Here is a 27,260-nt window from a genome sequence, read left to right as displayed (position 1 = left end):
CAGCACTTTCATTCAGCATGGCTAAAGGCTAGTAAATAAGCCCCCTTTTTTCCCACTGCTGGTTAGCCTAGGGTTAAGTGGGTTGAATTCTAAAATAGTCTTAACCCTTGTGTTGCCTATAAGGTATCCTCAAAACTGGGGCACTACGCAGATGGTGGAGAAACAGGCTTCCGGACACGCATGGATTAAGTTATCAACATTTAATGGCAGGAAGTGTAAAACAATCATTCGAGGCGCTCTCCTCGTGTCCCTGCTCTCGGCTCCTCCGGGAGCTCACGGGGAGCACACCCTCCTGGGTCCAGCTCACCTGAGAAAAGACGAGCTCTCCAAAAACACGCCGTTTCATAATCCTCTCTTGCGCCGGTCAAACGTCACTTCCGGTTTCAGTCGCTTTCACAATAAGATTCCCGTCAATTAAAGTCACCTTCACAATAAAAGTCTCTTGTTATAGTAAGTCACGGATTTCAACCGGCTTCGTCAATCTATAATACTAACATACATTAATTCTTGCCATTTACATAGAGTAAACATTACCCCTATGCTTCATAATACATTAATAACAATATTCTCCTTAATATTGTCTATTATAATAACTTTCTATATGTATTAATTTAAACCATAAGACCTCTGCAGATGTTATCAAAATAAACTATTACAACTTAACAATCCCTCCTTTTATACTTATCCAATAGTATAAACAACCCAGTAATAGCCCTTTTATTTTGACCCTCTATGTAAACAAACATTGCATAACATTTTTATAAGCACTCATTATCATTCAGCATCCCTGTGGAAGAACATCACTCCCTCCTTGCATCCCTGCTTCTCAAGGAAACTAAATAACACGAAGTGTCAGTGTGAATGTATTCATCACACAGGTGAAAAATCTTGCTGTCCTGATGGTTCCGGTTGATGTAACGTGTGCACTGTCTAAGTGTCTCTGTGCAGGTGTCTGTGCATCCCTGTGAATCCAGTCCCTCCGCATACCCGCTCGGCACTCCTTCTCGTCTCAGCATCCCTCCTTTCTCCAAGCAGATTGTCAATGATGGTTGTGATCGTCCCACTCAGCTGAGGGAGCATGAACTACTGCGTCCACAGACTGCAAGCAGTTAACTGTCTACCAGCAATTCACACTCACTAAATCTCAGCTGAGGACTTCTCAAGGATCTCGGCTTACATGCAGCTACCTGCATGCCGTGGTTCTCTGCCGTCATCCAAAAGGTCGGAAAAACCTTGTCTCTCTGGAACCTGTCTCATACCTCCCGGGCGTCCCAGCCCCTGGGGAGATATGATTCCTCATGGTTTTCACTGGCTGCGCCGTCCGTCGGTCGGTGGATTCGCATATCCACATGATGTCATCTGTCCCTCTTCATCGTTCTGTCCTCTGCTCCGAATGGCATCGCAGGTGTCCTCAGCATGGCTCTCCGTCTGCTCCTCAGTCTCTCTGAGCCGGGTGATGATGGTGTCCGATGCTCCTGTGGTCAGCTCCTCATGGCAGGTCCTCACAGCAGGCAGTCAGCACACGATGGAGGTCGATGCTGGAGCGTCAGGTGTAGCTGTTGGAGAAAATGAGAAAACACAACACCACACAGCGGCCACTAGGGCGGCTCTATACAGAATGTGACACTTGACTATGAATAATTGTCTATATCATAATGTCTATATTTAAATAAGTATCAAATACTTTCTAGGCTTGAATTCGCAATCTTTAACTGAGTCGGAGGAACAGCTTCTCACCCCGTGTGGGAGGAATCTATTAAATGGCCATCCGTCGTCCAACAGAGTCAATTACTTATCCAATCCAATCTAACTTTATTTATCTTTAATGGTTATGATAAATGTAATTGATCCTATCTATGGCCCTTGACTAGGGCATAGAAATATTCAAATCCTACTAGGATCTGATAGCAGGCAGGTATTCGTCCAGCACCCTCCTTTCTCGTGCTCGAACCCTAAAACAGCTTATGGGGAAAAACAAAACATTTGCACCTCGAGGTGCCATTAATGACAGGAGACGGTGAGCAGTGAGAGTCGATGTTATCTGCACACATCTTCCTGTGTTGCAGTCCTAACTCTCGCTCTAATGTCTCAGATATGAACATAATTACAAAAATGTGAAATGGTGTCACTTGTGTGAGACCACTCACATCGAGGGCGCTCCGAGGTCCTTGCAATGACCTCAGAGCACCCCATTCGCCTGGACTTAGTCCACTGGCGGGCTCCGGTAACCTGCTCAAAGAAAAACTTAACTGTGGTTAGTTCATTCCTCAAATATTCTCCAAAGCCACGCCATGAACTCTGCTATCCCCTCCCTGGGCGATAGTCTGCTCCTGTGTGAATGTGAATGTGTTTGGTTGCAAAACTGTGCCAGTCAGACCTGATCACTCCTCGAATGCCATATCTGTCATGTAGGGATGCCACCAGAGGATGGAGACCTCCTGCTCCGTTCTTCTGGGATTCACATGAGAGGGACCATGTGCCTGTCTTATGAGTCCTTGACACATCTTCGCAGGTGCCACCATGCGTCCATCATGTGATCTCCAGAGACCCTCTGGCTGGCTCCTTTGTGTGCCCACTGATTCTGCTCATAAACTCCTGCTTCTTTCTGCATGCGCTTAATGTCCTTTTATCCAAGTTTTGGGAGTTCCGGTGTGTCAATGGCTGTCGTTGCCTCTTGCCACCATCGTTGTCAAGTTCTGATGTCCCTTGCATTTCATTCCTGCTACTTTGTGTGGTAGCAGGATGACAGCTGGTAGTTGCTCCAACTGGCTTCTGTGCTTTACTGGTGCATTTGCTGTAGTTAAGAATCCTCTTCTCAACCACTGGGGACCGTCGACATGCACGGCTCCATATGCATGTTTAATCGGTGTAAATGTTGACTGATTTTCCTTTGGCGTGTTCCAGTGGTTTTGTCAAAGCCACTAATTCTGTGAGCTGTGAAGATGCTGGTTGTGGGATGATTTCAGCTGCAATGGTTGAAAGTCTCTTCTGTTGTTGATGTTGCTCTCTTTTCCTCTGTGGCAGTGTCCATCAGTGAACAGTGTTCAGTCAGGACTGTCCAGTGGTTCTTTCTCAAGTCCATTCTGACCTTGAGATCTTTTCGTGCAATCTCCGTACAGTTATGTGGTTCTTCCAGGTTAACTTGTAATCCGTCTGCCATGTTGTTGGGCTCGTTGACAAAGTTGATGTGGCTGTTGTAAGACTTTTGAGATCTTGTCTTGTTGCTGTCATAGAGAACGCACTTTAAGTCAAAAATGTGTGAACGCCTTGTTCTGTGTTGACCTCGAGCTCGTGACACATTACAGGGATCCCAGTTGCTTTGTGCAACCTGCTCACCCCTCTATGGTCTCGCTTGAGCTGTAGTACATTAGCTATCTCCTCTATCCCTCCTTTTTCTGAAACATTTGATTCAGAAAACTCAAGGTGGACGCATGTTGTGGTCGGCTTCTGATGTTTGGCCAAACTTCTTGCTTGGATCAACGTTCTTGTGATGTCTCTGGATATTCCACACTGACAGTGTTCAAGTGGAGAGTGGTGGTACTTCATGGTGCAATTAGGCAATGCACAATCCTGAGGTGCTGCTCCATCGATGTCTGTGATGACAGGTCAGGTGACAGGTGACAGATGACATGTGACAGATGACAGGTCCTCCTCTCGGTCTTCTTCTTGCTGGCAGTCTGGCATCCAGTATCCAAACTGGAGGAAACATGGCTCAGTCTCTGGGATCCGCTTGTCCCTGTTGCCAAGGAATTATGGCGTCTTGCTTCTGTTGGGAGGCAGGCTGGTGTTGTCCTCCCTCTTGCATGAAGGTGCTCATGGCTTTGCTGACCTCCTGCTTCATTGCTGTGAATGAGTGTTCTGCATCAGTGGTTCATGTCAATGTGGCTTTCAGGTTACGGTTTCCTGCTTCAGCCAACATGTCTCGGAGTGGCTGTGTGAGAGGCGTTAAGTCAGGAACGTGATGGCGGCTGTATCCAGTTTGGCCAAGGAATGACAGCATGTCTTGTACAGTCTTTGGTTTTGCTGCACTCAAGATGGCAGACCTCTGTCCTGCAGACAATGCGCTGGAGTCTCCTGTGGCTGTGTTTTCCCAGGAATGTCACTGTTTTTTCTTGCAATCTGTGTTTTAGAGCGCTTGACTTTATAACCTGCTCTGGAGAGCAGCGTTATCTTTGGTCACTCTGGTGCAGCAAGCAGTATGTCATCTACATACTGTACGAGAACTGTGTCTTCTGGAATGGTGAGGTCTTTGAGGTCTTGCTTCAGGGCTGCATTGAATAATCCCGGGCTGTCTCTGTAGCCTTGCGGCATTCTGGAATAGGTGTATTGTCTGCCGTTGTTTTGGTGACAAGCAGGACACTGCTGTGTAGGTTAATGTTCTGTATGTGGCACTGTTGATGGCTCTCAAGTCATGTTCCATCCTCCAGCCTTTGTTGCCGGATTTGGGAACTGGCAATATTGGAGTATTCCATTTGGACTTTGTGTCAATCAGCACTCCTGCTTCTTACAAGCCTTGGATGGTCTCTCGTATGCCGTCCTTCTGTTCTTGCTTCAGGATAATCATTTCCACGTTGTGTTGGGCGTGTGACCAACATCGTAGTCTCCACTTGACCATATTTGGGGCACGTCTTCTAGCATTTCATCAGTGGCAGGATGATTGGAATGTTCTCTCCCATGATTTCTGTCAAGGTCAAGTTGTTGGAGCAGTCCTTTAGAATACGAATGTTGTTGTATTTTCCAAAAGTCACCATCGGGGGTGTGTGACAGACAGGGGGATGTGGTAGAAATCCACCTTACTCTTGAGACTGCTTTCATCATGGGGCCAAGAGTTCTTAGTGGCCTGCTCCTCTCAGCAGTGTGATGTGAGGGGCAGAGTCAGATTGCAGTGCGTACCAGTCTCGTTGGTCGGGAGACTGCAGGCATTCAGCGGCAACGCCTTCTTTTAATGTCTCCTGGTCTGATGACTTCAATGTCACCTCCTTTTCTTCGTCCCAGGCTTGTTGGTAGGCGTCGACAGGAGTGGTGTAGTTGTAGGTGCAGTGATAGGGATCTTCATCTGGTCTTAACTTGATGCCAGACAGGTTGGCCATGTCAGGGGTAAAAGGCCACTGTGTTCTGATGGCAGCGAACAGGTGTATATTGACAGTGTCCACATCTTGGCTGTTATGGGCAGATGAGCAGCCAGCATCTCTCTCCAGGTCGTCTAGCTCTCTCAGCGAGGAGCATTTTGCCAGGATTGCCCTCACGTCTCCGACTGCCAAGGGATCCCGTGGCAGCATCGAGTGCCTTTCCAGGGGACTCCTCCTCCCTCTATGGGGGCAGCTGGACCGTGATGAAGTATATTCCTTGGGCTGTACGGCTTGTACTGGGTGACCCGGTGCTCGGTGTTGTGAGCTTGGATATGCTGTTGTTCTTTGTCTTGGGGCGCTCTGTCTGTGGTAGCGCTCTTGTATGGGGCTGGTATCTCCTTAGTTGATGCTGGAAGTCATCTGTTGGCGGAGTCTGCTTGGCTCTCCGTGGGGACCTAGTTCTCTGGTCCAGCTTGTAGGCACGCTCAATGTGACCTTGAAGTCCAATTCTTGGGATGAGTCTTGCTTCTGTTGTTGTGGTGCAGACTCATGAATGCAGCTCCATTGTTGACTGCAGGTGCTGGGGCAGGACTGATGGCTGGCGGGTGGTCATAGGTGTGAGAGCATCTTGATGGGCCTGGGGTCTGTACTAGGGGTGGGGTCGATGTACTACTGGGGAAGGGAGTTCTCGGTTGCATCTGGCTTCCAGTGGCATCTGTGGCTGGGCACTGGGCTGAGCAGGGCATGATGGGGCACTTTCTTTCTCTCCTCTTCCTTTCTTTTCCGTCTTTCTTCAGCTTTCTGCCTCTCCTCTCGTCTCTCCTCTCGCTCCTCCTCTTCCATCTGTTTGTCACGACTTTAACTTTCTGTCTCTCCTCTTCTTCTTGCTGTCGCTCCCTTGTCCTGGACTCAGCTGAATCCTTCTGCAGCTGTGCGACCATGCTACGTGGGTCTGACTCAATTCTGCCTCCTTTGAGTTCAACCACTGGGCCCTTGGTTCCGGGCTGCCTCTTTATGCAGGGTTCCAGTCGGGAGCTTCTTCTTTGTGAGCGTTCTTGGCTTTGGCGCCTCTGCTGGTCGGGATCGGAACCACTTGTCTTGCTTCTGGTCTTCTGCTGCTAAGTCTCTGTTCTTATGTGGGCCCTCCAGGGTTGTTACATCAAGTAGACCCTCTGCATGCCATTCCTGCTGCTTCCTCAGCTTCTTGTAGTGGTGCAGTCTGTCGGCTTTCTCTACCATTCATGGCAGTGTAGAGAAACATTCTCTATCCAAGCGACAGGGTCTTGATTGACGTCGATTCTGACATTGTTAAAGGGATCAGGTACTGACAGGCTTAATATATGTAGGAAATGTAAATGTAGAGCACAGAAAATCCTATTTTATTCTACCCTATGTGTCTAATTGTGGGAGTGCAGTTGGGGAAAAATGCAAATTAGGTAAGCAATACAGTGAAATTGAACAGCATGAAAATGTTCATTTAACAAATGGGAAAAAGGTGTTATTGTAACCAATGAAACAAATGTTATTTCTTCTGTGAAATGGGAGAAGCTGTTAATTTAACCAATACTGTCAATTATGAATAAGCCGAGAAATCCAAAGACGCCAATCTGCGGAAACGCAAATGAAAAATCAATAACACAAGGCAAACATCAATAATTGAAACTCAAAATCGACAATCTGTCAAAGGCAACTGATAAAAACACGAGCCATTCCACAAACAAGCAATAATGGAAAAATCAAACAATCCACTGTAATCCAAAAATGGCAATATTAATCAAAGACCAAGAAACTCTCAATTCAATATGGTTAGGTTAATCCCTAGCATGCCTGGTCCACTAGTAGGCGCCACCTCGAATGTGTAATGGCGTCCTAATTTATGTAAATGTATTCAACCCCCACAACATGTGGTCGAACAAAAGACCAAATGTCCCTCCTTCTCAGACGAACGCAAAATGGTGGATTTAACACAGGACAAACATAAAACAAAAACACGCTGTACTTTTCGTATCCAAGTGGATCAGAGGGTCCCCTTTTGTAACTGCGACACGTTCAACACGACGGTCGCCACGCTTACACGAGCAACCTCACTGATTTATGCGGTCTAATGATCTTGTAACTACGACACAATTCAAAATGACGGTCGCCACGCTTACGTTATGTAACTTTAATCTCGTAAATAGCATCGATCACGCACTAACTTAGGATTTTATATTGGATATCTAGCGTTGTCTCAGTGAGACCCCGCGTCGTCTTCGTCCGATTAAACTATGTGCGCCAAACTACCAAGCTAATGCTACAGTCACACCTCTAGGCCACAATGGGGGTAATGATCCTTGTCCACGAACTGCCACGCAACTGCACACTTATCAGAATTGTCAGCATAAGACCCGAACATCTACACTGCAACTTGACAGCCACTATATTGGTCCTGCTTGTAGTACTAACTTCTCTTGCACATCAACTAGCCGCAAGTCTTGTCTACAAAAACGTGTTACTCACAAAACAAACGAACGAGGAGCGCACAATATGACAACAAACATGAACCGCGAAGCACACACAAACGCTGTTGCAGCAGCGACACACCTGGTGTAAAGCGCACACACAGGCCACACTCACCCGCACCACGTGGCAGCTCACCCGCACCACGTGGCAGCTCACACGCACCACGTGGCAGCATACACGCACACAACACACAAGCTAACACATAGAAAAACGTGAAAAGAGAGTGGAAAAATCTCCACAATAACACAAGGAACAACAGAAAAAAGACTAGAAGTGAAGAGTCTCCACACGAGGAACGGTAAGAGAAAACAGGAAAAAGAAATCACGTGAAAAGCGCGAGACAGACATACGAGGAACGCACAATAGAAAAACACATAAAAAACACACACACAGCGTCGATTGCTTGTTAAACTCTCCGGCGGGCTTGTGCCCTCCGTCCTGTTCTGACGGCATAAATAGTTCGATAGCTTAGCGCGAGCTACTCACCTCATGAACGCGTCCTTAGTCCCGTAACTCTGGCGGCCATCTCAGTTTCGCCTTTCGTGGTTTCCAAATTATAAGGTATCCTCAAAACTGGGGCACTACGCAGATGGTGGAGAAACAGGCTTCCGGACACGCATGGATTAAGTTATCAACATTTAATGGCAGGAAGTGTAAAACAATCATTCGAGGCGCTCTCCTCGTGTCCCTGCTCTCGGCTCCTCCGGGAGCTCACGGGGAGCACACCCTCCTGGGTCCAGCTCACCTGAGAAAAGAGGACGAGCTCTCCAAAAACACGCCGTTTCATAATCCTCTCTTGCGCCGGTCAAACGTCACTTCCGGTTTCAGTCGCTTTCACAATAAGATTCCCGTCAATTAAAGTCACCTTCACAATAAAAGTCTCTTGTTATAGTAAGTCACGGATTTCAACCGGCTTCGTCAATCTATAATACTAACATACATTAATTCTTGCCATTTACATAGAGTAAACATTACCCCTATGCTTCATAATACATTAATAACAATATTCTCCTTAATATTGTCTATTATAATAACTTTCTATATGTATTAATTTAAACCATAAGACCTCTGCAGATGTTATCAAAATAAACTATTACAACTTAACACCTTAGGGTCATTTTGACCCGAATCAATATTACACCCTCCCCCCGCCTATGGGTCATTTTGACCCGATTCAATGTTTCACCCTCCTGTTACCTTTATATTTACTAACATATTTTACCCTTTGGGTTCAATTTGACGCCAGCAATTAAAACCTCCAGAAAATTATTAGAATTAATATTGTTTTCCAAGTTTAAGTGTGAGGCACTTTATGTTTGTTTGTTGACTACCGAAATAACACCGACATTAAACATTGAATGGGCTCAAATTAATCCTAAGGCGGGGGGAGGGTGTAATATTGATTCGGGTCAAAATGACCCTAAGGCAACACAAGGGTTAAGTCTGCAAGGTGGTTAATCGGGTTTCTCAGCAGGGTGAGCTAAGCTGAAGTGGACTTGAGTGTCTGTTATGCACTTTCAGATGTGCCAGGTTGGCACAATGGTGAAGTGCTTTAATCTGGAAGCAAGGTTTTTGTTAACCCTCCTGTTACCTTGGGGTCAATTTGACCCCATTCAATGTTTAACCCTCCTGTTACCTTTATATTTACTGACATATTTTACCCGTGGGGTCAATTTGACCCCAGCAATTAAAACCTCCAGAAAATTATTAGAATTAATATTGTTTTCCAAGTTTAAGTGTGAGGTACTTTATGTTTGTTTGTTGACTACCTAAATAGCCCTTTAACCCTTGTGTTGCCTTAGGGTCATTTTGACCCGAATCAATATTACACCCTCCCCCCGCTTTAGGATTAATTTGACCCCATTCAATGTTTAATGTCGGTGTTCTTTCGGTAGTCAACAAACAAACATAAAGTGCCTCACACTTAAACTTGGAAAACAATATTAATTCTAATAATTTTCTGGAGGTTTTAATTGCTGGCGTCAAATTGAACCCAAAGGGTCAAATATGTTAGTAAATATAAAGGTAACAAGAGGGTGAAACATTGAATCGGGTCAAAATGACCCAAAGGCGGGGGGAGGGTGTAATATTGATTCGGGTCAAAATGACCCTAAGGCAACACAAGGGTTAAATATATAAAAAAGTTGATATTTCTTATATGTTTGACACAGTGAAAAACAGCCTGGGGTCAAATTGACCCGAAAGAACACCGACATTAAACATTGAATGGGGTCAAATTGACCCGAAGGTAACAGGAGGGTTAAACATTGAATGGGGTCAAATTGACCCAAAGGTAACAGGAGGGTTAATGCAGTGGAGTAAGAAGACACATCTGTGCAGTGAACAATGAAAGTTCACTGTGAGCCATTAGTTCACACACATCCATCTGCAATCAATACTGATTTATGAGGGTAAACAAAAAACGTCTCCTTCTTCAGCCACTGGAAACAGAGCCCTCGGTGGTTTATGGAATTTAACTCTCATCTTCTGTGGAGAGAAGTTGCTTTGTGTCTACAGCCTTGAACTTTCTCAAAGATGATTATGATCTTGATCTCAAGTAGAAACCGGGATAAATCATATTTACTATTGCAATGTTTTTATGAAATTTTACGAATGCACACTATAAAGGACCATTCAACTGAAGTGCTATTTATGAGTGGTTTGTGAGTGGTTTGATCAGATCCTATAGACAGTGACTGACTTAGAGAAGCACATTGTAAAACATTTATTTATACAGAAAACACTCAAAGGAAAGGATAATAAGCTTTACATAACAGATTATGTTCATGCTGGACGACAGTCACCATGATGTCCTCCGTTTGTTGACTGTTTTGTAAGCCTCAGTTCTCCATGTTGGCTGTTGTCGTCTTGTTTTCCAACCAGAAGTGACACAAGAGGGTGGAGCTAAGTACACTCTAACGCTGGACAAGACAGTTTTAGACGACCGAATGGTTACAAATATTTTTCCATAACAGAGAACTCACTGTCAAAGTGTTCAAGTTCTAAGACAAAAACATGGAAAACTCCCAGATTGGACACCGCGTTGGTAGAGACATGTCCCGCCCTTAGCATACTCTGCTTTATGGTCAATTTGCATTTTTACTAAATTAACATAATGCTGTATTGAAGAAGACTTGAAACTGGAGACTGAGACCATGTTGACAATGTTTATTGAGGGAATAAAGTAGTGTTGTTACGAGATGTGCCGACGCTTCGAAGCGTGTGTCGAGTAATGGAGGGGGCGTTTCCTCGAAGCGCATATCGAGGCTTGCTTCATTTAGGGGAGGAGCCAAAAATGATGACGTCCGAAGCCTCGCTGCCCGGCTGTACCACGTGACTGCTTCGGGAAGTGGTTCAGATTTTGCCGGGAGGTTTGACAGCAATATAAACCCCTCAGGCTCCATTCAAAATGTGGGTTGTTGGTTGAGAGTTTGGAGAGTTTAGAGAGAGATAGTTTGGAGAGTTAGGAGAGTGAGGAGAGAAGGATAGGTGATAAGATGGAACTGTTGAGAAACTGTTATTTCTGAATAAAAATGAATAAAATGTCCCTTGTCCTGTACATCACTGTCCAAGTTACACACGCATATTCAGTCCCCTCTTCCTAGTTACACACACACACGTTCACTGTCCTCTGCCTGCTTAAGCCCATGCCATTTTCCTAAAGTGACATAACATTATTACACAACCTGCCATATCATATGATACTACCATTTTGGGAACATTTACACACAGAATACATTAAAAAAATATTTTATTATGCACATATGTGATAATTTATTTCAGAAATGATTTGGTCATACATTTTTGTAATTCATAGTCATTCCCAACAGCCATAACAGACACACAAATTCAATGCATCACATTATGTGGTTCAGATACAGCTGTCTGTGATTATACACTTGGCCAGTAGGTGGTTTCGTGAGCACATGAAGCTTCGAGAAATGAACCCTTTCTCGAACCAATTGGCTGAAGTGGTTCGATGCCTCATGAGGCTTCATCTCACCATCACTAGAATAAAGTCATTTTCTCACAGACTTCTTTCAACAATTCGTTTTAAAACAATGTCCTTGCTTGCTCTGTCTGCCATGCTTGTCACGACCCGGAGTTTCTGTCTTGTTTTGTGTCTTATTTTGAAGTCCTTGTGTCATCTGTCTCCTTGTGATTGTCTGCCCTGGTCCTGATTGTTTCCTTCTGTGTGATTGCTGGCCCCGCCCTCATTGTGTCCACCTGTGTCTCGTTCCCCGTTGTCCAATCACCTCCGCCTGCCTGTGTATGTAAACCCTGTTCGTCTCATTCCCCGTGTGGCTTCGTACCATTTGGTCCGCGTTATGTCGTCCTGTCTAGTTTGTGGAATTAAGTATTAGTTTTTGCAGTTATGTCGGCATTTGGGTCCTCTCTCGCTGAGACATCCGTGACACCTGACAATGCTGGTCTGTGTCTAAACATAACATTTATTGGTTACCATACACTTAGCTACTTGGCCAATGTCAATGTCAGATTTTAAAAGCATATAATTATTGAATCATACGTTTGTATAATTATACTTGTCTGAAACCAATAAATGTGTTGTGCATTGAAATGGTTGTCTGAATGGGATTAAAATGTTTAAAAAACATTTGCTATGTTTTTTGGTGTTTGTATTGCAATATATTATGTCAAGTATACAACATAATGTTTTAAAATAATTGGCACTGGACATGGTTTACAACATAATTTAAAGTCAAGCTTTGTATAATTTAATGAGACAAATATGAAATATTTACATTCATGGGTATGGCAAATGTACAGGTTCCTCACAAAAAAATTAACTTTTGTTTTTGTGTCACATCTCGCTCCATTTTCAATTAACAGACTTGCACTGATGTGATGAGTCCCAAGTGAAGTCTTCTAAAGGAGCGGTCCCCAACCTTTTTTGAGCCACGGACCAGTTCCCTGTCAGAAAATATTTTTAAGGACTGGCCATATAAATGACGTAATATATACGATGTAATAAAATGATAGGACCGGCATAAAGTGCATGAAAATACAGCTCACCATTATGCCAAATTAGTTGGAGCCCTGCGCTTGTTTATATGCAACGAGCCGTTGATTGGAAACAATGACATTGAAGTGTGTTTGTTACGTCTGCGCCGTCACTCAGATCTGGTCGCTGTCATTGCAGAACACTGGCGGAGTTGCTGCGTGAAATGTCCCTTTAAGGCCACCGTCATCTGCGATCTGCAGCAGATCTTCTGGTACGGACGGGCTCGATTCGCCGGGTGTGTTTACAAATAGGTCGCAGGTCCATTGTTTCTCAGTCGCGTCTTTTGTGGTTGAAGTTCCGATCAAACTCTTTTAAAAGCAAAGACAAGTGATGGAGCTCCAGCTTGAGAACGATGGCTCAGCCTCTTCCACCCGGTCAACGTTTGAAACATGTCTAATATTACATGTCTAATATTCCCCTGTTTACTCACCGTCCCCACTGCAGCGACTTTATCGGCCAACTTGAAAACAGTTGTCATTTCCCCTGAAGGTACAGATTAAGTTCTTCTTTGAGCAGGTTGAAGACCCATTCTTTGTCACTGAAATGTGCCGCCAGCACAGCGGGTTTGGCGCTAAGACGGCTGCAGCGATAAACCTGAACTTTAAGACTCCTGATAATGTCTTTGAATGCAGCTTTGTTTTGATGCTTTTCTTGTTCTTCTGTCTCTTTATTGGCCTTTTCCCCTCGCCAGAGAAGCTCTCCGAAGACTTTTGTTTTGTTTCACTCATGTTCGCTACCTTGTGGGTTCGTTTGAGCTTGTGCCTTTGCTAGCTGTTTTTATCTTCGTATTACGTGACCTCTTGATATGTCACATATTTCGTGACCTCCTGAGAGGCTCAGACGCACACACGTGTATATCTGGTACTTTTTCAAAATAAAATATGTTTCGGATTTTGAGAAAAAAAACTTATTTTTTTAATTAATTCACTTTTACTGTGATTTTTGAACAGGGGTTTGGGGCCGCTGTTCTAAAGTATGTTTGTGTTTGACTGTTGACCACACACGTGTGTGTGTGGGGTGAGACGTGTTCTCAATCCGTGATGAGACGTAGTGACCCTGATGACCTTGATACCTTCGCTGCCTTGGTGATGTGCTTCCGCCCGACAGACAGGGTCAACACGGGGCACCGAAAGCTTCAGAGTAGGAGGTGATTAGAATGCCCTACAAACACTGGACGCCATTACCGGAGTCCGCTCGCAGCGGGCGTACACTCTGAAACATCAATGTTGGAGTAATGAGAACAGCCATTTGTGTGAATTAATTAATTAATATACAAATTATAACTAATTAGTGACATGGATATGCTGTAAAAAAAGAAGAGAAAAAGAGATTTTGCTGCTTAGGGAGGATTACATGTACCTTCATCCTGAGCCGAGAGATGCTGAGCATAACTCATCAGTTGAATGCTACGATATGGGTGTAAAAAAAGATGTACTGTATGTATAGAACTGCTCTAAATGGGTAATGGTCAGATTACTCACTTAAAACTGCTCTTTGTGAGACTATAGGGCAGCAACAGAGATGTTTCACTGACACGCTGTCTCCTGAGCTTATATGTGCAGTTGGAATGCTGGTGTCTGATCTGGTCACTTCTGTCAGCTGATGGAGGACTTGAAAGATGTACTAAAGTCACGCTACCTTACTTCTCAAGTTGGTCATGTCTGTATGTTCTTTATCTGTTACCTCCTCCTGAGTTTTTGAATAAAACTACTATTTGGAAAATCTGATACCGGAAACCAAAAAGATTTGTTTAAGAGGCAGATAATGCGTCTTTAAGCACATGGTGAGGGTTCAGGTTCCCGCTGACACAACCCGATTGAAAAGATAGAAGCACCAACTGATTTGACTAGACACGAAATTGAATTGATTACTTTTTAGACCGTAAAGCATCAGGGCCACATTTTCCCACCGACGGGAGATGACTAAGGTGCGTTCACACCAAAAGCGAAACTATTTTTTCGCACTACTGAATCCCATGAAAAGTCAACGTACAGACGCTTGTGGCTGCGATAGACGCGATATTTTCCCGGGCGGCGCATTTGGGGCGACGCGCTGTGGCCGACGCGTTTCCAGCGGCACAATTTTCACCCCGAGTTGAAATATTTCCACTTTGAGGCGGTCATCTCGCAACTCGGGCCAATCAGCTCTTGAGTTCCGCTCTCGTAGCGCTGGAAGCGGAAGTCTTTCAGGCGTAACAGTAACTTCATCGGTGAAAGTGACCGAGCTGAGTGAGCCTACGGGTGATGTCATGAACCCAAACACGAGGGCGTTAGTGTGTGGGACGTCCACGACAAATATAAAGCAGAACTAGTGGTTAGTTATTCTGGTGGATGAAGGAGATGATATCGGTCTTTACGGAGACGAGATAAGCCCCGCCCCTCGCGCAGCGTCTCGACGCTCATGGCTTGAACACGGTGAATGGTCGAGCGAGTAAACTCACGCGTTTTGGGCGACGCAAAAAATAGTTTCGCTTTTGGTGTGAACGCACCTTTAGGGGTCAGTTGGTTTGAATTATTTTCCGGATTTTGAGATACTCGGATTTCTCACTCCTCCCCGATAAAAAACAAGGTGTATAGAATTTTAGTTTCTATGTTGTGCCAAAAATAAAGTTCCTTCGAAAACAATTAACCGTAAGTCCTGGCTTTCCAGTTCAACAGAGGCTCCAAGTGGTGTAGATGTTTATATCTGGAGAAGTTAGCAATAAACACCTTTTTTCTAGATTCTGAACGGTCCAAATCCGAGTGTCATTCACTCTGAACACCCTGGTGTTCAAGGATGGTTTTTCTCTTCATTTGAATAGTTTTGCCTTTTGACTGAAGTAGCATCTAGAAGGGAAATTGAATGAAGATACAACATTTTGCTGAAAAAAGGCTGAGCATCAATATGTGATGGGTTTTGTCTGTAAAGCTTGCCCACACTGGAAAATAGCAAATTGGCTTTCCAAGGTGTCAGTTTTGCTCTATGAAAAGCACTTTTGGAATTTTTCTTTTCTTTTTCATCTGTTTAAAAATAGGAAAAAGGCCGAAAAGAGGGGGGGGGGGGGGTGAAGAAGAGAATGAAAGAATAGGGAGGTACAGTACATTTCAAGTCAATTTTTATCCTTTCCTCAGATTGACTTCAAAGCAACACGGCTAATCCTCTCACGCCTGCTCGTTAATAATCCGGTTAATAATCCGTTTAGCCCCTTTCACGCTGTGTTGTTTGTTGGCTTTATGGCGGCGTGGAAAAAAAGTGAAAGGAGTCGTGAATTTTCACTAGGCTGTCTCCACTTTCCCCTTCCCCCCAACAAACACACACACACATCACACACTTTATTGTCTCTGTCCTTTCTTTCTCTAACTTGCTCTTCCTCCCAGTTTCCACTTTCATTCTCCGTTTTCGTCTGTCCTCAGCTCTCTCCCTCCATTCATTTATTCTTTCTCTGACACAGATGGAAGTAAGCCAGCCTTAAGGTTTCAAACTGAAGTCCATATTTTCAAAGAGCATGCCATTGCCAATGAGCCCGAACAAGCTGGTTGCCAGATCCATCATGCTTTTATCTTTCATTATCTCTGAAACCAACCTCCCCATTCCTCCCTCTTTCCACTCGCCGTCTGCAACTACTGGAACAGAGTTCAGATGGCAGATGAAACAATTAACTCCCATTTTCTATAATCAGCCGAGAAAACTCGACAGGAGAACAACTAAGAAAGAGGAACGATGTGTAAATGAAATCTTGTGAGGAGTGATGGGATGCAGTTGACGTGTTTTGTCTGGAATGGAAGCTCTACTATGAGGCTGGAATCTTGAAGCCCTGTCTGCTTGGGATATAAATTGTGGCTTAGAGGCATGAAAACTGATTAGACTTTATTGTATATCTTCAAGGGATAAAATAGATTAAGTTGCTGACAGTACTTGCACTTCCCCCATGATTCATTCAATGAATTTATTTTGGACCGTGGAGTGTAGCAAAACATAAAATTAAAATATATAGGGCTATATATATATATATATATATATGATACAGGGATAGACAGAACTGTGGCTCGACAATCACCTCCCTTGTCGTTCAAAGTTGCAGATTGATGTCATGGTGGTTTTGGGAGGAAATACCTTACATTATGTTTTGTTTTGCAGGAAGATACAAATTATTGTATTTTGATATTCAAACATTTTTGTGTTTTTGTCATGCTGTGTATAGGCTTCTGGCATTGTGTTGGCCTGAAGATCAATAACAAAACGTTGATTATTCGATTGTGAATATTATACTTATATTTATTATAATAGTGCTTCAAAAAACTGATTTCCAAATCATAAATTAATTGACTTTTTTATTGATCTTCAGGCCTACTCAATTTTAGAAGCCTATACATAAAATAACAAAAACACCTCCGCTTTGGTTCAGTGGTGGGGTTAATATTTCCCCCTTTACTTGACATTTACTGAGGCTGTTAGCAAAATGACTGGGATAATCAGTCATCCTTCCTCTGAGCACTCAGCACTGTGTGCTGCTGCTTTTGGAACTTTAGGTAACAAACATGCTGTATTGACTTTCATATTAATCTTTGCAATATACTGAACGGACAGGCAACGTGTAACGGAGGCCGGAGACAGAAGGTTGTTATCCCCACTGAATCCCAGCTCACCTTAACAGGACTACGTGAAGACGGAGATCATAGAGATTACAGCAGCTGAACTGTATATTGATCTCAGACGGACACGCACACGTTGACCTGAATTGTACTGTTCTTAGTTTAAAGGATTTAGTAATTCGCCGATTGTTGAATCGGGGACACGATGTCTTCTTGTACTGCTGTAAGGTTTGTGTTACATGGCTTATCAAGACGGATACCATCTGGAGCATGTAAACAATAGCTGGTATCTCATCTGGAAATACAGTCTTGGATCAGGTGATACATAGGGTAATCTCATGAAGGGATTGATCAATGATTGGCTTTGGAAGGCTAATACTAGGTATGTACAATGAACAGAAAATGTATTGAAACATCCACTGTGAACCCGACTTCATTTGAGTCCTGTTGGTCCATGTTTGATGAATCCTCTCATACTGACTGTCATACCTGATCTGGTCTGCAGCTGAGGAAGCTGTTGCTCTCTGCCTTGAAGATGAACATTTCATTTATTCAGCTTTCCAAATATGTCACTGAGATAGGCCAATTTCATCAGAAATTATTGATCAGCAAAAGAATTTGGCTCCAAAAACTATATATGTGTAACGTTACAAAGATAAAATAAATGATCAACATAGTCCACCTTCTCTTTGCAGAAAAATATGTGTACAATTTCAATTGTATTGTACTGTCTTGTATGAAAAATGACGGATATTTAATGTCACAACACGTTTCCTCTTGAGAGCCAACGAGCTTCAGGTGAAACATCTGAAGCCTCCGTCTCTACCCAAGGTGAACACAGTGGGTAGAGATCTTTTTTCTATGAAACTGACCACGCTAATAGCACCGGTCAAAACCTTGTGTATTTCAAGACACATCTAGTGCTTCTCTGTGTATGACATTGCACATTTGAAGAGACACTCTTGACCAGCGCCTGCATTCCTTTTCCCTGCCATGTTCTGCGCACCATCTATGACGTCGCTATCGCGCATGCGCAAGCGTAACCACTGCCGTAATCGCAGCCATAATTTGACTAAAGCATGTTACGATTGCTCCTTCCTAGTACATCATTGTAAACACCCTGATAGGAAAAATGTTTCAGTCCTTGTCTAGAAAAATCTTTTTTAATTGACATGTTTTTACCGTATGAAATATTCTTCCGAAATAAGCATTTGTTGCTTTTTTCTCCCATTTCTTTTTAGTAATACAATAGATGAAAAAAATATATATATAACGCCAGACATTCGAAGCTTGAATTCAAAACCTCAATCGAAGCTTTAATAAAAGGACATCCAATATGCCCACAGCCATAATAAATCCTCTAATGCGGCGCACAGCAACGTTCTAGTAAGCAGGCATACTTCGAACTAAAAACCATGGACCGATCAACTGATCATCTGATCAACTGGTCTCTCAACGCAATTGACATCGTCTTCTCGACGAGAAGCTTGGGTTCGGGGGAACCTGCCCGTCCTGCCGGGACGGTTGCAGCTGGTTACACGATGGACGTGTGGGAGCGTTGGCGTGTCGTGTGCCTAGCAGCCCTTTCCGTGGAGGACGTAGAAGACATCTACCTATTCGGAAACATGATTACAGGATTTCTGCTGTTTGGATTTGGCGTTGCCCTGGCTAATCGGAAAATTGAGGAAGCGGTGACAGCCGTTAAGAGCCCCCTATGGCTGCCCGACGAAATTGGATCGATTTGAAATCCTATTGGGAAATGGGAGGAAAATGGAGGATAGTACTTGCAAATTGAATGCAGCTACTGGAAGACCAAACAATCCCAATCTTATCTGCTTTGGCTCCCTCTACCAGAACGGGACTTGGCCAAGGCCGTTACTGGAACAACAACTCCCGAAGATCACTGAAGTGAGAATCTCTCATTCCTTCCCCTATCCACAGACACCTGTGGTTGTTTTCTCCCCAGGACCCTTCAAGGCTATCTCCATGGCAACGACCATCTTGCGGACTGAGAACTCTGTCCGTTGTGGCCTGGGGGAGGACGACGTACCAGCCCACTCACACACGAACTTCAACACACTGATATGCATTCACTACCCCCCCCCCCCCCCCATCCCACGCCTTCGCCTGCTTCTTACCCCCAGTGTGACAGGACGGGGCTGTGGCTGGCGCCGTGAAAGGCTGCTGGACCGGCTGGCTGCTTGTCGGTGCTGGTTACCTTCTGCCCCCAATGGATGGGCTTAGATCACCCAGTCTTTGGATTACCTCCCCTCCCCCCTTCCTACTCGTTGCAAGTCATGTCTAAGATGTATGTGCTTATGTGCTAAGGTGTTTTTTTCCTGCTCCCACACTGTACCCCTCTCGGGGCATAGTCGGGGGGTTGTTGTTTTTTTCTCGCCTTCTTCCCTCATGTTATGCTGTAATCTTTCATCCACCCTTTCTTGCAATTTCGATGCTTTTGTACCTGTACTCTAGCAAACGACAAATAAACCATCATCATCTTACGGAGGACCGGGAAAAGGGGCGGCCTGTCCGTGGATCAGAGACGGCAAACTGATGGAAAAATCACAAGAAACCTCTAAATGCACAGTAGGGCTAATGTTCAAGGGAGTATTTGTATGGCACCGTAATTATGTTAGTAATCTATTTAAAGACGCCTTAATATCGGTGTAGTAAAGCGAAAAAAAACGATGGTTGATCGGATCATCACTTCAATTGTTAAAGCCGATGCTGTATCTCGTGACCCTTGTAGCAAGATGGAAACATAACCTAATATATTCTTTACCTTCTTACTTGTTTTGAGGAGCATATTACCAAACTCTTGCCCATGTACACATCCAGCAGTCATAATAGAATTCACTTGAAGTCAAGTCCAGTATCCACTCTTCTTTACATCCGTTTCGGTCTCCAATAACCAGTGTAACGTACTGTGATGTGGAGCTGAGGTGTCAACGAGTGCATACAACCTGCAACTCTGGTGTCCATTCAACAGCCGCTGCTACTCCTTGCTTCTCTGCATAGATCTCCCGAGCCTCCACAGTTGGGTTTTCACGAACCTCAATCTCGTGTTGCCTTTCCCCAGGATCTCAGATCTCATCTTGTATCAGGGAGTAGTTAAGGGCACAATGTTTTTGGTCCCTTGGTGGCGAGTAGGGATGCAGGACTTTGAACCAAAGTCTCCACTGTGGGATGGTGTCATGCAGAGGTGTGATGTCATCATCATCTACCCTGTCCCACCAGACCCTTGCTTCCTTTTCAGTGTCTCTTTAGTCTCCAGTTGAATCATTGGCTGACTAGTGGGTGTGGCACATTTCTGTTCGGTGGATACAGTTCGCTGTCAGCTGTTGGATCTGGGCACCCCTATGGCATTTGTGTCTGGCCCGGGGCCTGGTGCCACAAACCACTATTGCCTTGTGGCTGTGTGTTGGGTGCTTGTGGGGGCGGGGGATAGACATTATAGGGGTACTGATGTGGTCCTGACTGAGATCAAGGGTCTGTGAAACGTCTTTAGTCTTTATCTTAAAGGGGACATATTATGAAAATTCCTCTTTTTTAGTGCTTCTATACGTAAATTTGGGTATCTGGCATGTCTCCCAACACAAAAACGCTGGGAAAAAAAACCTCACGCGGCTTGTTGTGGTTCCTCTATATCAGAAACGATTTGCTTGAGTGCGTCAAATGGATCACCACCAACGTCTACGTAGATTTTGAAGCACGCCCATGTAGGGAGTCTGGCTACATGGCCTTGGACCGCCCCCCACCACAACTTTGCAGGTAAAGTTTATTTGAAAGTTGTGTTCATATTACAGACATGAGTCATCAAATAAGTCATAAGTCATCAAATACAACGATTTAATAAGTAAACAAGGTTTAAACGCTAATTAATGGAGGTAAAAACGTTACCCCCGCCCCTGCTTGGTCACTTACTGTTGTCAGATAACACATTAGTTTACAGATGGAACTTTAGTCATGCAGCATTTATATCTTTATAGCGTTCCCGTTACTTGCATTTACACAAACACTTTCACAAACAGTAACTTACATAAACACACTGTATTTGCTACATACTCATACATGCACAAACTATTCACGTACTCGAATCTCTAGCACCACTATGCTCTCAAAACCGCTAACAAGACTGAGACCTTAGCCAATGTACAAACAAACAAAAAATGTAGAAGTGACATTCAGAAACGTCCTGTTGAGCCCTAACTCCTCGAACTTGTTCGGGAGCCTCTTCTTGTTCAGGGTCTGACTCTGGTTCAAAACGATATGGTTGCACGACGCTATCTTCATCTGCAGTAGCCATATTTCTACAAAGGTAATGGCTCGCTGGGCAGGCAGCAGCTAGGCGAGCACATCTCGTGGGGGAGGGGAGAGGGGGGAGCTGGCTCATTAGCATTTAAAGGAACAGGCACTCAAAACAGGTTAATCTGTGGGGAGGTGTTTTTGACAGGGTAAAAAGAGTGCTGTTTGAAATGATTCTTGTGGTATTTTGACCAAAATATGTTACAAACATTTCATTAAGACCCCAAGAAACCATATCAACTTGTGGAAAAATGGGCATAATATGGGTCCTTTAAACCAGGTCACTAATCTGAGTTTGGGGTCCCCTAAAGTCATTTAGAACACATTAAAGCAACATACACCGGTAAGGGTGAACGTGAGTTAATGGCACTAACTCACCGACAACTTAATTTCAATAAGCAGGCAGTCTATCAAGCATAGCTGGGATTTAAAGAAAAACACACGTTTCACAGCATTCCACACTTCAACATTAACAGGAGCTTTTCTCACACACTCCCTACGCATTCGCCTTTTCATACACACTCCCTAATCTTTATCACGCGTTACTTATATTGCAGAATAACTTTTATTTATTTTGTATCTATCTACTTCTTGAGCTCACGATTTTAAACGCTATCTAATTCATTAATTATGTAGGTTTTACCGTCTTATGTGTATTAATCTATTCTTTGTTAAAAATCGTTTTCCCTTTTTCCCGAGAGGAGTCAGAGAAGGTCACAGCAAGTCACACACACACACACACACACACACACACAGAATGATCCGCTCTGCAGCTGTCTTCCAAACAAGCAGAAATGCGAATTTTTTTTTTTTAACACGTATCCTTTGAAGCCAGGAGAAAAGTTGCAATAACCAATACTATGAATTCAGGCGAGAAGCTTCTACTGTATCATAAGGATACAGCGCTCGTCCGCTAGGGTTTGATAACACCAGTTCACAAATATTGTTTTATTTCTCCTTCACAGGACCCTCGTCAATAAATTTCCCTTTTTACCCCTCTTCAATGCCCCACAGAGACGGTCTGGCCGAGAACCTTCTTCCGAGAAATTCTCAGGGCACTTACGTGTCCCGATACGCTCGGTGTTCAGGTCTCGTTAAAATCGCCAAGAGCTACAGCAATCCCCCAGAGTGTATTGTAAACAAAAATTACCATTACCATTGCTTCTCGTGGGATACACTTGACTGCTTCAGAATTTAGCCGACCGGACCGGAGGTATTTCCAATGTATTAGGCAGAATCATCAACTCTTCAAATAGTGTTCGATGTACCAAGCAGAATCATCTACGCTTCAAATACGGTTCGATGTACCAAGCAGAATCATCAATGCTTCAAATACGGTTCGACCAAATTGTAACGTAATTCAAAATTGGCAGCCTGGAAAAGCTTCTACAATAATAAGATCCACAGTCTGCTAAAGTAAAGTACAAATGCTCACCAGCGATTTCAATCACACAGGGAGCTCTCTCTCGACATGCAAGTTGAGGCCAAAAACACACTCCCCTCCCAACTTAAGGTTCAATCTTTTCTACACAGATCTCGTCACAGGTACATATCCCACCCCCTGACCTCTTCTTGGCTCTAATCTCATGAGAATTCACTCCTACCCCCGGGCGGGGCTGTCTGTTGGCCGTGCGCCCCCTCTTGGTATGTGTAAATACTGATAGCATGTGTGAATGTTGAATACTGTGAGGCGTGTAGCTAGCCTTGAGCTGCAGACACAATATCTCTCTCTCCGGCCCATTTCTAGCGGCAAAGTGCCGTCTCTTCTGATGTTTTGCCGGAACCTAGACATTTCGGTCCCTTCAATAAATCAGATTAATATTAACAATCCCCATTTTTTACCATTCCTGTGGTTTTATTTCAACAGGTTAAAGGTCATACGGTGGACACCATCATGACTCCACACAAAAATAACATTTCATACTGATTGTGAATTTCTACAACATTTTTAAAAAGAACATTTAAAAAATGTCCCGTTGCCAGGGGAGATGAAGGGAATTGTTTGGGAGCGTTTTTATCGGACCAGAGCAGAACTTCCTCCCCTCGGTTCGGTTCTGCTCTGCAGGCCCAACTCTGAGCCTGGAGGCCGGAGGAGTCTCCATGGCAACGCTCAAAGATCAATCCGTCAGTCGGAAGCAACGCGCTCCGTCTGCTCCGGAGCATCATCAGAGGCCGACGCTCACAGGTCCTCGGTGGGATAACGGCGTGAGTCATGAGACATCGGCCTCTGGGGCGTCGCCTGTGTTTCTCACAGGACAGGAAGCGGCAGGAGGAAGTGAACGCTGTGGTCACACTCCGAGTGCCGGGCGCAGTGAGTTCAGCTCTATCTCTGCATCTTCGTCCTCCTTGGTCACGGTGTTCATTGAGAAGGCGGTCCTTCACATCTCCCGGGCCTCGGCCCTCCTCCCCAGGTCTTTGTAACACTTAGCGAGAAACACATAGTTGTGTTTGGAGTATCCTGGCTGGATGTCCTCCACCTTTAAGAAGTTCCTCAGGGCGTCCTCCACCTTCGCACTCCGAGGCGCGCCGAACAAGGTGGTGGCGGCTTTCCTATCCAACCACGACAACTGAGCCACGCCGTAACCAGCGGCCCATCAGGTAGAAGCAGAACGGGTCAAGAGGCTTCAGCTGGATGGCTTTATCCAGATGATGTAGCCGTACTTGATCTTGTTCTGCAACGTCTCGTATTTGGCCATCAGGCCGCACACGACGGCGTACCACAGGTGGCTGTCAGCACACGTGGGGTTCAGGCTCACGGCCTCCGCGCCCATCTTCATCCCAGTTTCCGCGTGCGTCTTCTTCCTCTCCAGAGTGGAGCTGATGTCATGGAGATCACAGTAAGCCCGGATCAGCCGCCAGAGAAATGGTGATTTATTACCAAACTCCTCTCTGCGCTGCAGGAGGAGCTCCTGACTCTGCCTCTTGTCTGACTCGGGGCGCAGGCTGTCGATGCTCTCCAGGAGGACGCACAACTCGTCTGCGGGCTGTTCTTCGTCCACCTGTTCCTCATTGCTGGGCTCCACTTCCTCAGAGTCCGTGTGGGCGGTCATGTTCCCTCCCTCGCTCTCGGCTTCCTCGGCGCTCCGCCCCCCGGCTCTGGCCCCGGCCTCGTCGCGCCCCCTCAGCTCCAGGATCCGGTCCTGCTGCGACCTCATCACGCTGTTCAGCTCGGACAAGCAGTGGATCAAGGACTCGAGGCGCCCCCTCAGCTCCAGGACCCGGTCCTTCAGCTCGGACACGCAGCCGATCAAGGCCTCGAGGCACTGCAGCACCTCGGGCTGACCCCTGGGCGGCCCGGGGTCATCCGCCAACACGGCGCCGGCGCCCCGTCCGTCGGTGCCGCGCGGCCACGAGCCTCTCCTCCTCGACCTTGTCACGACTCAAAAACAGGACTCCAAAGTTCAGGGCAATCAAAAGGGTTTATAAAAACAGAAAATCACAGCTATGCTGGAAAAAGACTTGAACAAAGTACAAAACAAAATCACAACTATGCTGGAAAAGCAAACCAGGACAAAAGACTACACTATCAAGAAGTATCAGGACGAGACAAGAGACGATCTGACACAAGACACAGGTAGACACAGGCTTAAAATACATGAGGAAATGGTGAACAGGTGGACACAATCAGGGGTGGAGCAGACAATCACACTAACGAGGAAACACCGAGCAGGAAATAAAGTTTCTGAAACAAGAGAGGACAGTTACTACAAAATAAAATGTGTGTGTGTGTATTTGTTAGAGCACAATATTGGCATTGTAGAGATGTTCAATTATGAGTAGCTGTGCTGGAAGAATAAGCCGTGAAACTATTGGCCAACCATTTGAATCATCTGCAATTAGTGTAAGAACTAAAGCTAGATGTACTCTCTCACTCTCTCTGTGTCGCTCTTTCTCACCATCCCTTGGTTAAATTGGCTTTTCAGTTTAAAGATGTGAAAGTCACTAAAACGGCGGTAGCTTTTCATTTAAACAGATTATGAATGGAACAGTTACCAGTCAGGGCCAAATAGCCCTTTGTAATCTTCACAGAGGACATTTAATGAACTGGCCTTCTTTTCTATTCTGCCTCTCTCCCTCCTACTCTCTCTCTCCCCACCCCCGATACCTCGGTTTCTCTGCCTTGCTTGCTACTTTATTTCTCTCACTCTATTTCTTCCTGACTTTTTCTTTGCGGTCTCTTTTTTTATAATTTTTTTTTATCTCACTCCATTTCACACTGAATAGGACACACCTGCATGTGCAGACATGTGTTGTCAGGTTCAGTGAAACTCTTCTCCAGAGGCCAAAAGACGGGAATAGTTTGTGTCGAATGTTAATGCGAAATGGGAGACGTAGAGAAAGAGGGGAGGAAGGGGGGGCCGTGAAAGGAGATATTCCACATTGCGCCTCCTCCAGTGCTGTCAGCACAATGTAGAGCAGGAAGGACGCCAGAGAGATTGAGAAAATTAGGTAGCAGAGTTAGAAAGGTGCTGATTGGGGTCATCAGAGGAAAGAGGAAAACAGAGTGTGTGTTCTGTTCACTGACTGCCTTCCGATACACAAACGGATGCACACTCACGTCGACATACATGTGTATGACACGTTATGTAATTACCTACACATGTGTTTACACAGACATCAATCACTTTAATGTGAGAAAAAAACAAAGACGTTCACTTCTCTCCTTTTTTAAATTAGCTTCCTGTCATGTCGATTCTTACTGAGAGTGAACCACTTACATCTAAAAAACAAAAACTAAGTGGCAGACACTGCACTTAAAGAATTGTATGACTCATAACTGTGCTGTTGTTCGACTCACAGAATTGAAGCAATTTGATATTTGTTCATCTTGTCTATCTAGTGGGATTGTGTCTTTGTCCTGGTGGTTGTTGACCCTTTGCTCAGGTTTCTGTGATTTTTTGGAATAGTTTTTTTCCAAAAGAGATTCAAAAGTTAAAATAATCTAATGATTCTTAGTAATTATAGAAATTACACACACTTTTACTAGCGGTGGAACGAAACACAAATCCCAAGGTTCTGTATGTACCTCAGTTTTGGGATAATGGGGAAGTATTGTACATTTATTTTTATTTTTGAGTTGACAAAATCAGTGTAAGGGAATGTGTTCATGCATTAATTGTCATTGTGTCAAATGTAATATGTTCACTGTTAAATCGTATGTGCTTTATAGTTCCATTCATATGAAACCAAACTTTAATAGTGATCTCTCTAAATGTTATGAAACACACTTGTAATGTGTGTGTGTGTATATCTGTGTGTATGTATTTTCTTAAGTTTCTCTTTAAAGAATAAGAAAAGCCTCCTTTGAACAGGTGTTGTACTTTACTGCTTCGCTACAAACACTTAATCCAGTGCATCTAGTTATTGTTCATACATCTATGTTACAATTATAATGCCACTGTGATGTCCTTATCAAATAAAGTCAAGTCATCAACTTCCAAATCAGTTTTTGAAAACGGTAACAAAAAAAAATGGTTTAGTTTAATTACGCAATGCCTAAAAGATCCCAAATAGCCCATGTAATAAGGAATAGTAATGTCTCCTTGTTGTTATTGAGTACTTCTCAGACAGATGGAGTGTTTGCTGTTCGTACCGTGTGTATGTGAGGCGCTGTCCCCGGTGCTGAAACACACATTCTCAACAAACAACTTTTTATTATTTTAGGTATTTATGTTTGCATAAGCTACAGTCTATTTATTTTTTTATAGGCCCAAACATGATAACATTATTTTGTATGGACTGCCGCTGAAATGTATTTGATGTGATTTTGTTTTCATTTGAACAAAA

The 27,260-nt window shown here is 44.3% G+C and overlaps 1 protein-coding gene and 1 pseudogene across 1 annotated transcript in view; one reads left to right on the top strand and one right to left on the bottom strand.

Moving 5' to 3' along the window:
• Window positions 1-27,260, top strand: part of si:ch211-186j3.6 (neural-cadherin) — a 327,506-nt gene that overhangs the window by 63,933 nt on the left and 236,313 nt on the right. The gene's annotated exons all lie outside the window — the stretch shown is intronic.
• LOC130192237 (regulator of microtubule dynamics protein 2-like) lies at window positions 23,762-25,683 on the bottom strand (annotated as a pseudogene).

Source organism: Pseudoliparis swirei, chromosome 4 (genome assembly GCF_029220125.1).
Source record: "Pseudoliparis swirei isolate HS2019 ecotype Mariana Trench chromosome 4, NWPU_hadal_v1, whole genome shotgun sequence".
Taxonomy (NCBI): Eukaryota; Metazoa; Chordata; class Actinopteri; order Perciformes; family Liparidae; genus Pseudoliparis; species Pseudoliparis swirei.
This window is presented reverse-complemented; position numbering and strand designations above follow the sequence as displayed.